Below are 15,000 nucleotides of genomic sequence, written 5' to 3'. Positions count from 1 at the left end.
TGACGAAAAAGAGTCTCCGATCTCCCGCCAACATGTTTGTCGTCAACCTTTCATTCAGCGACTTCATGATGATGGCAAGCCAGTTCCCCATGTTTGTCATGAACTGTTTGGGTGGTGGGTACTGGACCCTTGGACCGTTTGCTTGCCAACTCCACGCTTTTACTGGTTCTGTGTTTGGCCTTTGCTCTTTGTTAACACTGGTGGCCATTGGCTACGATCGCTACTGTGTCATCGTAAAGGCTTTTGATGGCGGCCACATGACATCTGGAAAGGCCTTCTTCCTCATCCTCCTGTGCTGGGCCTATGCCATCGCCGTTTCCATCTGGCCCTTCTTCGGCTGGAATGCTTACATTCCAGAGGGAATCCTCACTTCATGCAGCTTTGATTACATCACTCAGGACTGGAATAAGAAATCCTTCGGCCTTTTCCTCTTCATCTTCTTGACTACTGCATCCCAGTCAGCATCATCATCTTCGTCTATGTCCAGATTGTCAACGCAATTCGTGCTCACGAAAAAAGCTTCTCCGAGCCCAGGCTAAGAAAATGAACGTCGAGAACTTGTTTCGTTCAAATGCCGACGCCAACAAGCAGAGCGCCGAGGTCAGAATCGCCAAAGTTGCCGTCGCCAATGTCTTCTTGTGGCTCCTCACCTGGACCCCTTACGCATATGTTGTTATGAAGGTAAGTCACTTTCGGCATATTCATTTTTTACAACATATGTACGAATATTGAATTACGCCTCATTTGCTGATGGAACACTTGTCCATCTATTGTAGGCTTCTATGGCACCTTCACTATGTAAGAAATCCTTTACTCGAAAAAACTCTTAACCATTAAGCTCAACAAATAGCAGCAACAGTAGCATACAGATTTTACATAAAGTTATGAAACCTTTGTGCCAACAGGATAAATGACATGTAACGATGTTCATTTAACTAGTTTATCTAAGAACCTTGTAGATCAAATGCCATCATAATAGTGGCATAAAGTATCCAATTAAGAGTTTATTGTAATCCCTCATAAAATAAGGCAGCTAATAACTGTATTATCATGTTGTGTATTTTTTCATAAAACTATGAAACCTTTGTGCCCATAGGATTAACAACATATAACGATATTCATTCAATTGACAGTTTCCTATAATCCACCATAAAATAAGGTAGCTAATTACTGTCTTATCATGTTGTGCAATGATTTACTTATACATAAAAATGTATTGATGTCCACAGGGCCTCTACGGAAACCAGGAAGACCTGACTCCCCTGGTGTCAGCCCTGCCAGGCCTGATCGCCAAGCGGTCATCAGTCTACAACCCTATAATGTTCGCCATTTCGCATCCCAAGTTCCGTCTGGCCCTCCAGGAGGCATGGCCTTGGTTCTGCGTCCACGAACCAAAGGACGATGACTCCAAATCTTCCAAGACAGAATCAGAAGCAACCAAATAGGAAGGAAGTGTTCACTCCACGATGTCAAAGGAAAGCACATATCGAACGGCTAATCGGATCGACCCGATTTGCTCAAAAATATTTATAAACGAATCTCCCTTGCATATCTATATTTAAAAAAAAAAAAAAAAGAGATAGTTGTAATAAAAACTACCTTTTTTATACTTGCTTATCAAATTACCGATGTGAAAACTATATTTCGTCAAGAAAGGTAAAACAATCAAACTTGTACTCGACACAGATTCATGTTAGAAAATTTTCAATTACAACAGAAGTAAAAATTAAAAATCAATACAATATGACAGCGGAAACTTAATAGGACCGTTTGCTAACAAGATTGCAGGTATGAAGTTATATATATATATATATATATATTATATATATATATCTATATATATATATACGTATTATTATATATCTATATATATATATATTATATATTATATAATAATATATATATATTATTATATATTACTATATATATATATATCTATATATATCTATTTTATCTGTATATATTATATCAATATTATATTATCTCTAGTCTACTATAATATTTATTCTATATACATAAATCAGATTAATAAACCATTATATACTATCTCTCTATATATCTTCTTATCGATATTATATCTTATCTTTATTTATAATATAGATATATGTATCTACTAGATAATATATGGTCTATTAATCTATCTATATATGTATATCATATATATATATATATATATATATATATATATATATATATATATATATATTAATTATATGACAGCCTGCCAACCCATAGTATATCAACAGCAGACTAAGCTCACAGAATCATTCAACTAATCATTTTCATGTTCTGGAGAACCCACCAAACTCTCAACACAGTCAGAAGAACTGGCCATTGCTGGAGTGACAGAAACATACTAGAATAGAAAATAGAATTTCAATCAAAAGCCAAGTGCTGGGACCTATGAGGTCATTCAGCGCTGAAACGGAAACTGACAGCGGAAATGTCTGAATGGTGTAACAGGAGGAAAACCTCATAGTTGCACTATGAATCAATTGTTAGAGGAGAGTAGAAAGTCAGATGGAAGGAAACGAGGATTAGCGGAGATACAGTAGAAGGAATGAAAGGTGTAGCAGTTTGGGGACGAAGGGATGCTGCAAAGAACGTTCTAGTAATGCCTACAGTGCACCGAATGAGGATGAAAGAAATTCCCAGCGTCTATTGAGTTATAAACTTACAATTTAGTAGGGAGCAAGTTCTCATGAATATAGTTCGCATGAAACAATTGAGACCTCTGAGATACAGAACCACGAAAGTACAATGTACCGAAAATTCATGCCCATAATCTCTTATATGTAAAAGGCTATATCTGTCTGTCTGTTTGTTTGTTTGTTTGATCGCAATGCACGCCCAGACTATGAAAGCTAGGGCTACCAAATTTTCTAAATAGACTCCCATCCAGCCCAGGAAGGTTTTAGTCAAAATCCGAATTTCGAGGGCCGTTTCTAAGGGGGTCATAGTCCCTCTTTTCATACCCCCTCATTTTTTACCACATCTATGTAGAAGTGTTTCTATGGGTATAGACAGGCTCCACACAATTTGGGGACCACAAGGCACCTTCAGTAGTAAGGGGGGAGGGGAACCCTTCGTGGTAATAGGGGTCCAGGTGTTTCCCACACACACACACACATATATATATAGTGCATATATATGCATATATACTATACAGTACGTATGTGTACACACACACACATACATACATATATATATATATATATATATATATATATATATATATATATAATTTATATATGATGATATATATATATATATATATATATATATATATATATATATATATATATATATATATATATATATATTTATATATGTACATATATATATATATGAAAATTCGTGTCTTTTTTATATTCAGAAACATGGAGCCCTGAGTGTTGCTCAATATCTAATTCACTATACCTACAATATGTACTATATACAATATGCACACACAGCAAGGAATAGGCTTTACACACATACACACATTATGACGAAGTAACTATCAGTTATAATTCCCCTTGAGTATTACTTCCGAGGTAGAGCGAACTGGATATTAAACGATATTTGTGGTTAAATATAAATATATATATATATACTATATATATATATATATATATATATATATATATATGTATATATATATATATAAATATATAAATATACATGCCACGAAGGAAAATAAACAATGGAGTATCCGCGAGACTTTTCGACGTTCAAACGTCCTTTACTAAACGAAATGTCTCGCGGATACTCCGTTGTTTATTTTCCTTCGTGGCATATATCTTTATTTATGGATTTATCACGTTCCTAACTTTCGTGATTTAGTTATACACCCACACACACACACACACACACACACATATATATATATATATATATATATATATATATATATATATATATATATATATATATATATACATATACATACAAACATAGATATATATATATATATATATATATATATATATATATATATATATATATCATATATATTACATATCTATAATATATATTATATATGTATATTATGTATACATATATAAGTACATAATAAGCTTTTGTCTGTACTAAGACATTGTCAAGGAACTTTCCTTGACAATGTCTTAGTAAAGACGACGAAAGCGCTTGGATTTCTGACTATCATTTTTCTGTGGTATTCGCTTATTTAATGAAGTCACGTGCATCTACTGTGATTTTTTCAAGCAATATATATATATATATATATATATATATATATATATATATATATATATATATATGAATATAAATTCCATGCAATGATTATATATACAAAAAGTATACGTGAATATATCACATCTTCGTAACAGTTCATACATAACATGGTAACTCTGGACGTTCGCTATTTACATTTGTCTGGTACCTATGACGTACTCCACAGGGACGCCACAACTCAGGCTTCCTTCGCAACGTGACGTAATAGGATGCATAAGGCCCAGGTTTCCGATTTTTAGGTAAGCGCTTAGCCAGGGGATTAGCACGCCTTAACGATTTACGAAACGCTGTTTTCTTTTCTATTTCTCCTTTCGTTGTTGTAGCTATTTGTGCTCCGGCGATTTGGTGGCTTCAAGTTATTATTGGAAAGTTCACAGGGTTTTCTCGTAGTGCGTAGGCCGCGGGAGTCACTGGAGACAGTTGACATTTTTTAGATACAAAAAAGGAAATGTCAGTTATGTACGGAGCTTTAAATAAACATTTCTAAAAAAAAAAATAAATAAATAAATAAAAAGGCTTGCTGTTGCATGAGTGAACATCGTGCTAAAATATTAATTCATTTAACTTAGAAGTTTCTTTGAAGTCGCTTCAAACTGGGAGTTAACTTCAGAATCCAACGGTCGGCGTCGTTTTCACTCTCTTCAGTCCAAAACGAGATGTTCATCTTGAAACAGATCATTAAACACTCAGGAAAAGATGGGATGCAATTCCGCTCTGCTCTCGCACCAGTAAATCATTTATTTCCTTTGTGGAATTGCGGCAATTTCAGAAATATATAAACAAGTAAAAAATGCGCCAAAGTTTCTCTGGCGCAATCAAGTTTTCTGTACATCGTATAATCGATGGTCAAGGTATAATGCTGTATGAGTCGCGGCCCGGTGGGAGATTCCTGAGATGTATACTAGTATTGCAGCCCGGTTTTTTTGCTATGCCCCTAGGTTGGGTTCTGTTAGTTCAAGATGGAGTATTACCTGTAATTTGGGTGTGGGAAACATACTGAGATTATCTTCAAGAAGATTGCATGGTTAGTTTTTAAGTTATGGCGTCCCGCTTTTTCAGGCAAGGGTCGGTACTTGGTTACAGTTCAGGAATATGCAGTCCGGTGGTAGCTTGTTCTATAGCGTTGCCAGACGCACGATTATGGCTAACGTTAATTCTAAATAACCTAAAACTACTGAGGCCAGAGGGCTGCAATTTGGTATGTTTGATGGTTGGAGGGTGGAAGATCAACTTACCAATTTGCAGCCCTCTAGCCTCAGCAGTTTTTAAGATCTGAGGGCGGACAGAAAAAAGTGAGGACAGAAAATTTGCGGACGGACAGACAAAGCCATCTCACTAGCTTTCTTTTACAGAAAACTAAAAATTACCTGGATAAAACTTTGAAACTCTTCGAGAACAATGTAACCTGGTGGAAACTAGAGCTGAAGAGATACAACACATCACATTGTGGGAACTTCTTCACTTACAAGATATGTGACACATGGAATAAACTGCCACACAGAAGTTGTAAATAGTAACAGTGTGAAAGAGTTTAAAAGAGAGCTAGATAAAATCATTAGAACACTGTGAATGAACAGTGGAACCTACTCTTAAAGATTAGTGAGCACACGGTGTCTCCTCGGATGGACTAATAAGTCTTTCAGACGTCCTAATCCTTGTAACTCCTTGTAACTCTTCAGTGTTGCAAATGTCTTGTAGTTAAACCTTTCATCCTCTCATCGAAAGAGCTGATTAATATAATTAATATATTACTGCTGTTGTGGTATGATGCAGTGGTGTGTATGTAATTTTTTTTTATTTATGCTCGGATGGTTTTTCTTCCCCTGGAAGCTGTATCAGCAAAGTTTTCTAAGTTTTTTTTCACCATCATCTGCATATAAAGAGCATATGTTTTCCTGCTGAGCGTTACTAATACCTAAAACCGTAGTAATATAACTACTGCTACCAATTTTTTTATTTAATTCCCATCAATGTAGTTTCTTGTTCTGGAAGAGAAATTTACAGCGCTTTCCTACCTTTCTAACACCATCTTCAAATGTAGCAGGACATTTATAATGATAGATAATCCTAATTAGTGAACTTCTGTATTTCAATAAATAAATGAACATTTATAATAATAAGATCCGAGTGTATCTCTCTTGCTTGTCCGCCCCAGGTTGGGCGGGGCAAAGGGGGTATCGGGATGTTAGGGGAGAATGAAGGGTAGCACCGGGTTCCAGCACATCATAGGGCGCGCCACAAAGTTCGTTTGCTAATATTGATTGCGTTAGGCGTTATTTTCTCTCCTCGTAATCTGAACTTAACTGAAACACACTATCCAGGCTATCACTTTCAGATATTTCAGTAACCATATTTCCATTAACATCTAATTACATTGACCGTACTTGGATAGGTGATCTACGAAGACACTGTTCAGAATCAGTTACTTAATTCCTAGTTCTGGTCATACGCGTGCTAGTCTTTGCAAAGATGTTAAAATACAATAGAACAACTATTATATTCCGAATTACAGGTGTTCAGCTTAAGTCCTTACAGATATGTAGAAGTTTTAGTTGAAGTTTATTATAGTAAAATAATTTAAACACTAAACGCAGTTATGGGAGGTGAAATACAACAAAGGAAACTGGTCTAAATATACTGTAGTGCATCGTCAAAATATATCGGAAGAACACCTGTCAGAATGAAATATATTTCTATCTTGAAATAACCTTAACATTAACAAGAATTTTTTCCTTTTTACTTCAAAATCATATGCAGTAAAATTATCATTATTGTCTACTCTAGTTCAGTTTCCACACTTCTCAGTCAAACCTCATTCCACTCACAGAAATAAAATTGTTGTACATGTGAAATAAACTGGAATATCATTGAAAATATATCAAGGCATCACAGCCAAAATACTTTGCAATCCAACAGCAGAAAAAAAGAACTATTATAGCCGTGAGTCTATTAAATCTGGCGTCACAACATCTGGGTAATTGACACCGATATTATAGCCGAAATGCATTAAACTGCAACAAGTGAAATACGCTGAAACAATATGATAGCCGGAATGCAGTTCAGTAGTATGACAAGCGTAATCAAGGTCCTTTAAATATACTCTAAATATATTTGAAGGACCTTGGGTGTGTTTAATACCGAGAGACCATTTACCAAACGGCCGTCGAAATGCAAACCTCTACGCGAGTTACACGCCGTTTTACACATTTCCTTTTCTTTTTTTTTTTTTTTTCAACTCCAATCTTACCCACAAAACTGACAGTACAATTATACAGTATAATGGAAATGTATTAGTAACTGAAACAAAAAAACTTAGTCCCAATACGTGAAAATCAAGAAGTCAGAATACAGTGTATTAATGTATCTAATTCTTATAATATGACCGAAAATTCAATGCTCTGCACTAGACAAAAGGCCTCCTTAAACCGAGAGGGAAAAACCAAAAAAAGTGGGGGGGGGGGGGGGGGGGGGTTGGGCGGGGGGGGGGGGGGCGGGGGGGGGGGGGCGGACAGAGTGGAATGCACTTCGGCCCCTCCCAACCATCTCAACCACCACCCCCAACCCAAAGCGTCTGGGCCTAGCTCTTGAAGGCAGGATGGTTAAACGTCATGCAGGACTCAGCAGATTGTAGAAGGGAAGAAACAGCCTGTAAAGAACGCAATTAGAGAATAGCTGGTTCACACAGGGAAAATGCGAGAATAAGTAGACTGGCGCAGTACTTTATGACACCAGCTGAAAGGGAAAGGTGTTACTTACTTGAACTCGTTAGATTAGTGGACAAAACAATTCCTATGGAGAAGGTGAGAAGAATAACGTTGTAGCAGAGATAGAGAGGATGAAGAGAGGCTGTGATGGCAAATTTATCAGGCATCATTTAAAACTGCTAAAGAAGGAGGCCACAGAAACTGCATCTAATATTCCAAATCGAGATGAATAAGACCAATAAAGTTTTATGAAAAGGGCTGAAGAAGAAAATAACCAGACACATAACTTTGCAAAAATGGATTTAACAACATGAACTATACTCTGTTTTTTTTTTTTCATCTGTCCATCCACCTGCAATGTTTTCGCATGGTAACACTGCGTCCCGGGCTTTAAATAGTTACGCTATGTGTCACATAAGTTTTAGTTAACTAAATGGATATCTGGGTGTACATTTTCAACTGAAAAGTGTTTTAAGAATTCACTGTATACGAATTACACCGTTAATATTCAAAATAGGATATTATTTAAAGCCCGGGACGCAGCGTTACCATGCGCAAATACCACAGGCGGATGGACAGATGGAAAAAAGCAGAGTATAGGTAATTTTTCCGATAACACGGTTAAAATAACCAGAAATAATAAAAAAAAAAACTGGCTGAATTAGTTCAAATAACCTGAAATTAAATTTTTTTATTGATGTGAGAGGTTTAATTACATTTAAATATATATAAAAAAACCGAAGAACAGGATAGATGAGGAGAAAGGTGAATATGCAGAAACGGACCAGTTAATGAGATTCCCATTCAGTTATGCGTTAATTTAACTATGTGAAAAATTAGATTTTTTTTTAAATCTTTTATCAAAATGCTCTAAAAAGTGCAACATATTTTTTGAAACACACCAGGTTTTTCTTACAATAATCATGTCTAAAATAATAAAAGGGTGATCACTAAATATGGACGGAAATGCTACAACAAAAGAAATATCTTTTTTATCTTGTCGTATTTTATTTTTTTAGACATGATTAATTGCAAAACCAAGACCAAGAAAACTTAATCAGTACATTATCAGAGAAAGCTTGCATGGGTTCACGGTGCTGTGGCGAAGCTGAGGACAAAAAAATCAGTGTTACCATGCAGTTGAGTTGAATAAGGAATTTAGGCCAAAGCAAGCACTGGGACCTATGAGGCCATTCAGCGCTGGAATGGAAATTGACAGTCAAAGGTTTGAAAGGTGTAACAGGAGGAAAAGCTCGCAGATGCACTATGAATCAAGTGTCAGGAGAGGGTGGAAAGTAAGATGAAGAAAGAGAATATGAAAGGAAGTATAGTAAAAGGCACGAAAGTGGTTGCAGCTAGCGGGCGAAGGCACGCTGCAAAGAACCTTAAGTAATGCCTACAGTGCACCGCATGAGGTGTGTTACCGTGTAAAATAATATTCTTAGATTCGAAAAAGCGGAAAAGGCCAAAAAGAAATCCCAAAGTATTTCCTGATGAAGACAAAATCCAGTCTTTATTCGCCCCCCCCCACCCCCTTCCCCCCCCCCCCTTTCCCCACCGCCCCCCACAAATCCACCCGCAACTCTACTATCACACCGGCATCCCAAGAGTTACAAAGATCAGCCACTCTCCCTTTTGCACAGAGCTAATGACAATTAGGTTGCTGTGTGTGGGTGATCGTTTGTTTGTCGTCTTGATTGTGTAAATCTAATAACTATATAGCAAGAAGTGTATCATACATTCGTTTCAACATATCATCATTCAGGATTGCCGAGTCATCACGTGAAAGGTGTTTTGGAGAGTGGAAGCAGGTATCAACCTAATCTTACATATGCATAAGGCAAGTGGCCTTTTAAAAAGTTAGAATGATTTGCAGTTGGTAGAATATTTTTAAGATCTAATAACTTTTTATTCGTACGGTACACAATGTGAAAAATAATGTATGTATCGCAACAGTATTGGTCACATCCTCCTCTCTCTTTTGCTGATACCATACAGTATATACATTATACACGGTGTACTGTATAATGCTATATATCTCATAATCTGGTGAATAATCAGCTGTTTGCTTTGAGGGCTTGAAAGGCTTGTAGCCAACAGTACTCAATATTATAAATTAAAGTCGTGGGAGGGCAAGAGTTATTAGTGGATTTTCGATTTTGAAGAAACTAGCGACCCTCAGTACCTCAAATTTCTTTGAGAAATTGTACAACAGACAAAACTATTATGTAAAAAAATTTCGAAGTGCCCTGGTAACACTAACGAATAAAGAGCAATTTACATAGAAACATACTGTATAACATACTTCCGATCATAATGAAGTACATAAAAAGTTCACTGCTCGATATCAATGGAAGTAATGAACCTAATGGAATAAACTATAAATAGGCAAAGACGTTAGTACACAGCAAAAAGCAACTCAGTACAATAGCTGAAATGTGCTAAAAGTACACAAATCAATTATAATGAAGTACAATAGTGATAAGGAGGCATAACTGTTATCATATTATAGTAAACCAGTCGAAATAAGTTATCCTGAGTTACAGTAGTCAAATTTTATGGCAATACGGTTAACAGGATGCCGTGAATTATGGGGGGAAATTACAAGTATAATACAGCATTAAAAATAAACAGGGTTTGAACTAATTTCCTGCATTACATTAGAGGTTTCTATATTTGTTAGCTGTTGTTTAAATGTCGAGCTGCACAAAACCGAAAAGCAAATTAAGCTATTTTTCTCAACCCAAATTAAACTGGACCTACTTCAGAAGAGATAGCCATGTATCAACCAATCAGGCCTCATATAAAACATTGCTTATCTCCTAACTGTTTTGTCCAGAAAAGAAAATTGCACTGCTATTCTCATACCTTTACACACACTATAATAGGTTTTGTGTCTTTTATTTTCTCATTAGACGAGTTGCGTTGAAAACGCCAGTGTATGAAAGCCGTGCTAGGCGACTTAAATGCAAAGTTGGCAGAATAAGAGACGGCAATGGGGCGATAAATATGCAACTCCCTGAGTAAATGAGAATGGTGTGTCTTGTGATATGCATCTGGAAAGGGGCATCATTGTCGGAAATAAATGGTTCTTAAGGAAAGAATATGTAAAAATATGCTTGCGAGAGATATATAGTGACTTTGATAGACAGAGAAGGTGGCTGTAACGATGAGAAGAAGGGGAATTAGAAGTTTATCAGATCATTATTCTGTCAAAGCAAACGTTCTGGTAGATGAAAGTTTAAGTTGGCAAGAAAGGGTGAAAATGAAGCTGTAGGGTTAATTAAGAGCGGAGAGTTTGAGGAGAGGAGAATATACAAGAAGAAAACGGACGAAAAACGGGGGTTTCAGTTAAATACCCAGTATAGTTGAGGGAGTTTGGGAATTGTCCGTAAACTTCTGGAATGGAGTCAGCGATAGCCGAGAACGACTGGTTTTAGGAAGGAAGGAAGGAATAATGTATGGAAAGTGCGGTGGAATGAAGAAATGAAGAAATTGTATGTTTCGTGAAGGAAAACCAGGGTAGATATGACGTTCAAGAGATGGCTCAGTGGTCAAAAGTCACTGTACATCGTTGTTTCTAAACCAGGCAGCGGTTCGAATCCACTAGTGACGAAGCACTAGTGGGATTCGAATTCGGATATATATCCCCTTGGGTGAAGGTTATTCCCGAGGTATTGCAAAGTGGATATTAAACGATATTTGTGGTGGGATATTTGTGAATATAAAAAATGTCGCAGTGTATGTGGCGATAATTCATATTCCATTGTATTTATACATACATACATACATACATATATATATATATATATATATATATATATATATATATATATATATATATATATATATATATATATATATAAGCGAATACAACAGGAAAATGATAGTCAGAAATCCAAGTGCTTGATTTCTGACTATCATTTCCTGTGGTATTCGCTTATTTAATGAAGTCACGTGCATCTACTGTGATTTTTTAAGCATATATATATATATATATATACACATTAACTTAGAGATAAAATCGCTGCAGAGATTATTAAAGCTAATGTAACTAATGTTTTGCGGACATCGAATAAGGAAACAAACCCAGATGAAATGAAACCGGAGATCACAGCTAAAGTACAAAAAAAATAATGATAATAATAAACAAATAATTTAGAAAAGTTACCTGGAAAAGTGGTAGCTGTAGGCTATAATAAAACAACTCAGTAAGCTTATCCTCAATAAGCTTGAGAAATAGGCTGATAAATAAAACGCTTAACAGTGTAACCAGCTTGTTTTCTTAAAGATTGAAATTGCACAAACCAAATATTTGTGTGTCCACTTCTTGTGCAGCAGTGTGTGGAGTTCTAAAATCCACTTCTGATAACCTTGCTTGCTAACAAAAAGGTATTCAATCTAAACCAACGATTTGAAGCCGACTGAAATCTTATGAAGGAAATAGATGCAAACTTGGCCATTTAATCTCACAACAGCAAGAAACGCAGCATACGCCACGCATCTTTTATAAACGTATCTCCTTTATCATTATTATTGAACTAAATATTCGGGGAGATATATTCATTCAAAGGTATGCGTGCGTGCAAAATATGCATACATACATACATGCATAAACACACCCAAATCGACCTATAATTATATATATGTATGTAGTATATATATAATATATATATATATATATATGTGTGTGTGTGTGTGTGTACATATATATATATATATATATATATATATATATATATATTATATATATATATATATATATATATATATATATATATATATATATACACATATATATATATATATGTTTGTATATATATTTATATATATATATATACATATATATATATATGTATATATATATATATATATATACATATACATATATACATACTATATATATATATATATATATATATATATATATATATATATAAAGGGTCCGAATAGGACAAAAAGTACTCGGCTATCTCGCTTTTTCATTTTTTTCCTTCGTGGCAAAAAAACCTATATTTGTATATATCTATATATATATATATATATATATATATATATATATATATATATATCATGAATAAAAAGCATTCATCTGATTGTGTTTCAGCCAGAATTGTGAATTGTTTATCAATAATTTACCATCTAATCTATGCCCACCACAGTTATTATTCTCGCAACAAAGATGGTCATTATCATCGTTGAATAAGCAACGAAGTGTATTACCCGAGCTTTTTTATTGTGGCAAGGCATATGGTCAAGGTGAAACAGTAATTCCCATGCACGAGGACAGTAAAGAGAGGTGAAATGTCTGACCCGGTTTGCAATAAGATCGTTTTAAGCCATCACCATAAATTCCACTCCATTCATCTCGCAACAGAACAAAGACGAAGTCCTTAACGAAGAAATGAACGGAGTGAGCACATCAGCCAAATATGATCAAAATCAAATTATACATTTCACACGCAGACATCAACCTTGACTCCACCTCGTCATAAGAGACGAGTACCCACACCTCCGGATTCGACCCGGGGCTATGAAGGAACCTCCTTGCTCGAGGGAACAATTCGAGTGACGAACGGAAGATATCTGGGACTGGGAGAAGCTGGCGGGATGGTAGGTAGCCCGCGAGGCGTGCGAAAGTGAGTGAAGAAGTGAAATGAGTTCAGTCCGCGCGGAGCCTCTTCTCTTGGACTCATTCGATCGTCGGGTCTCGCGGTACAAACACGTGGGGCTGCAGCAACGACTCCCTCCTCTCTCTTTTTATTTTCGGGAAGCCGAAGTGTTCTCTCTCCCGGGTCCTCTCTTTCTCCTTCTCTCGCTCCCGCCCCTTGAATAGGATCATTTACCGCCGTCGTCGTTCGTTGGCGGTGGCTGTCGAGCATTCGACTTTGCCTTTATACCACCGAGTCGATATTCGTCGCGGATTAGACGGGAATCTTAACGAGAAATAAAATACTTCGAGTGACGTAAAATGTGGTATGGTACTAACTTACTCCGTTATTAGTATATGATACTGAAGGTGACACGTTTTCGAATGGACTTTCCCAAAGAATTTCCGGTCACAGTTATAAGGAACAAATAAGCATTTGCTCCAAAAGTCTCCGACAAAGTAATCGTCATTCAGCAACAGGTGTTTCTAGAGCTCACTGGACCTTGAGAAGGATTTACCTGGAAGACATCTGGGTCGTATAACAGCGAAAGAGGTAAGGATTCTTCCAGTTTATGAGGATCAGTCTAAGCGATTACTGCAGAATTTGTCGTTCTTTATTTTCATATTTTAAAATTCTACTGAAATAATAATAATGATAATAATAATAATAATAATAATAATAATGATAACAGGCAAAGATCCTCTGGAACTATGGTATCAGAACAGATAGGGTGATACGTGCAAATAGACCAGACGTGACGTTGGTTGACAAAATCAAGAAGAAAGTACCACTCATTGATGTCGCAATACCATGGGATACCATAGTTGAAGAGAAAGAGAGGGAAAAAAATGGATAAGTATCAAGACCTGAAAATAGAAATAAGAAGGATATGGGATATGCCAGTGGAAATTGTACCCATAATTGTACCCATAATCATGGGAACGCTGAAAAGGAATTTAGAAAAACTAGAGGCTGAAGTATCTCCAGGACTCTTGCAGAAGAATGTGATCCTAGAAACGGCGCACATAGTAAGGAAAGTGATGGACTCCTAAGGAGGCAGGAGGCAACCCGGAACCCTACACTATAAATACCACCCAGTCGAATTGGAGGACTGTGATAAGACCAAAAAAAAAAAAAAAATTATTATTATAATTATCATTATTATTAGTATTATTATTAGTTATATTATTATTATTATTATTATGCGAGCAATACCAAAACTTTAAATCAATTTCCAAACAGAAAGTAGAAAGAAATAACAACATGACTTCGCCTATCCACGGAAAAAGACCAACAACTAAGACAATAAAAACAAGTAATAGATAAAATAAGAGAAAACCAGAAATCCGAATATTCTTAACTTGTCGAAATAGGATTGACCGTATTAAATTTCACGATGAACAATAAGA

At 35.8% G+C, this 15,000-nt stretch overlaps 1 protein-coding gene and 1 pseudogene across 2 annotated transcripts in view; both read left to right on the top strand.

The window, feature by feature from the left end:
- The window catches only part of LOC135200522 (compound eye opsin BCRH2-like), a 1,716-nt pseudogene extending 271 nt beyond the window's left edge, over positions 1–1,445 (top strand).
- The window catches only part of LOC135200753 (mucin-2-like), a 194,280-nt gene that overhangs the window by 48,869 nt on the left and 130,411 nt on the right, over positions 1–15,000 (top strand). The window contains exon 1 of one of the 2 annotated variants that reach the window (XM_064229358.1): positions 13,608–14,143. The exons of the other annotated variant lie outside the window; for it this stretch is intronic. The gene's annotated coding sequence lies outside the window, so the exon portion shown is untranslated. Of the gene's footprint in view, positions 1–13,607; positions 14,144–15,000 lie in introns of those variants that run through there. 2 annotated transcript variants of the gene reach the window in all.

This window comes from Macrobrachium nipponense, chromosome 27, assembly GCF_015104395.2.
Source record: "Macrobrachium nipponense isolate FS-2020 chromosome 27, ASM1510439v2, whole genome shotgun sequence".
In the NCBI taxonomy this organism is placed as follows: Eukaryota; Metazoa; Arthropoda; class Malacostraca; order Decapoda; family Palaemonidae; genus Macrobrachium; species Macrobrachium nipponense.
The sequence above is the reverse complement of the archived record's forward strand: the minus strand, read 5'-3'. Positions and strand labels throughout refer to the sequence as shown.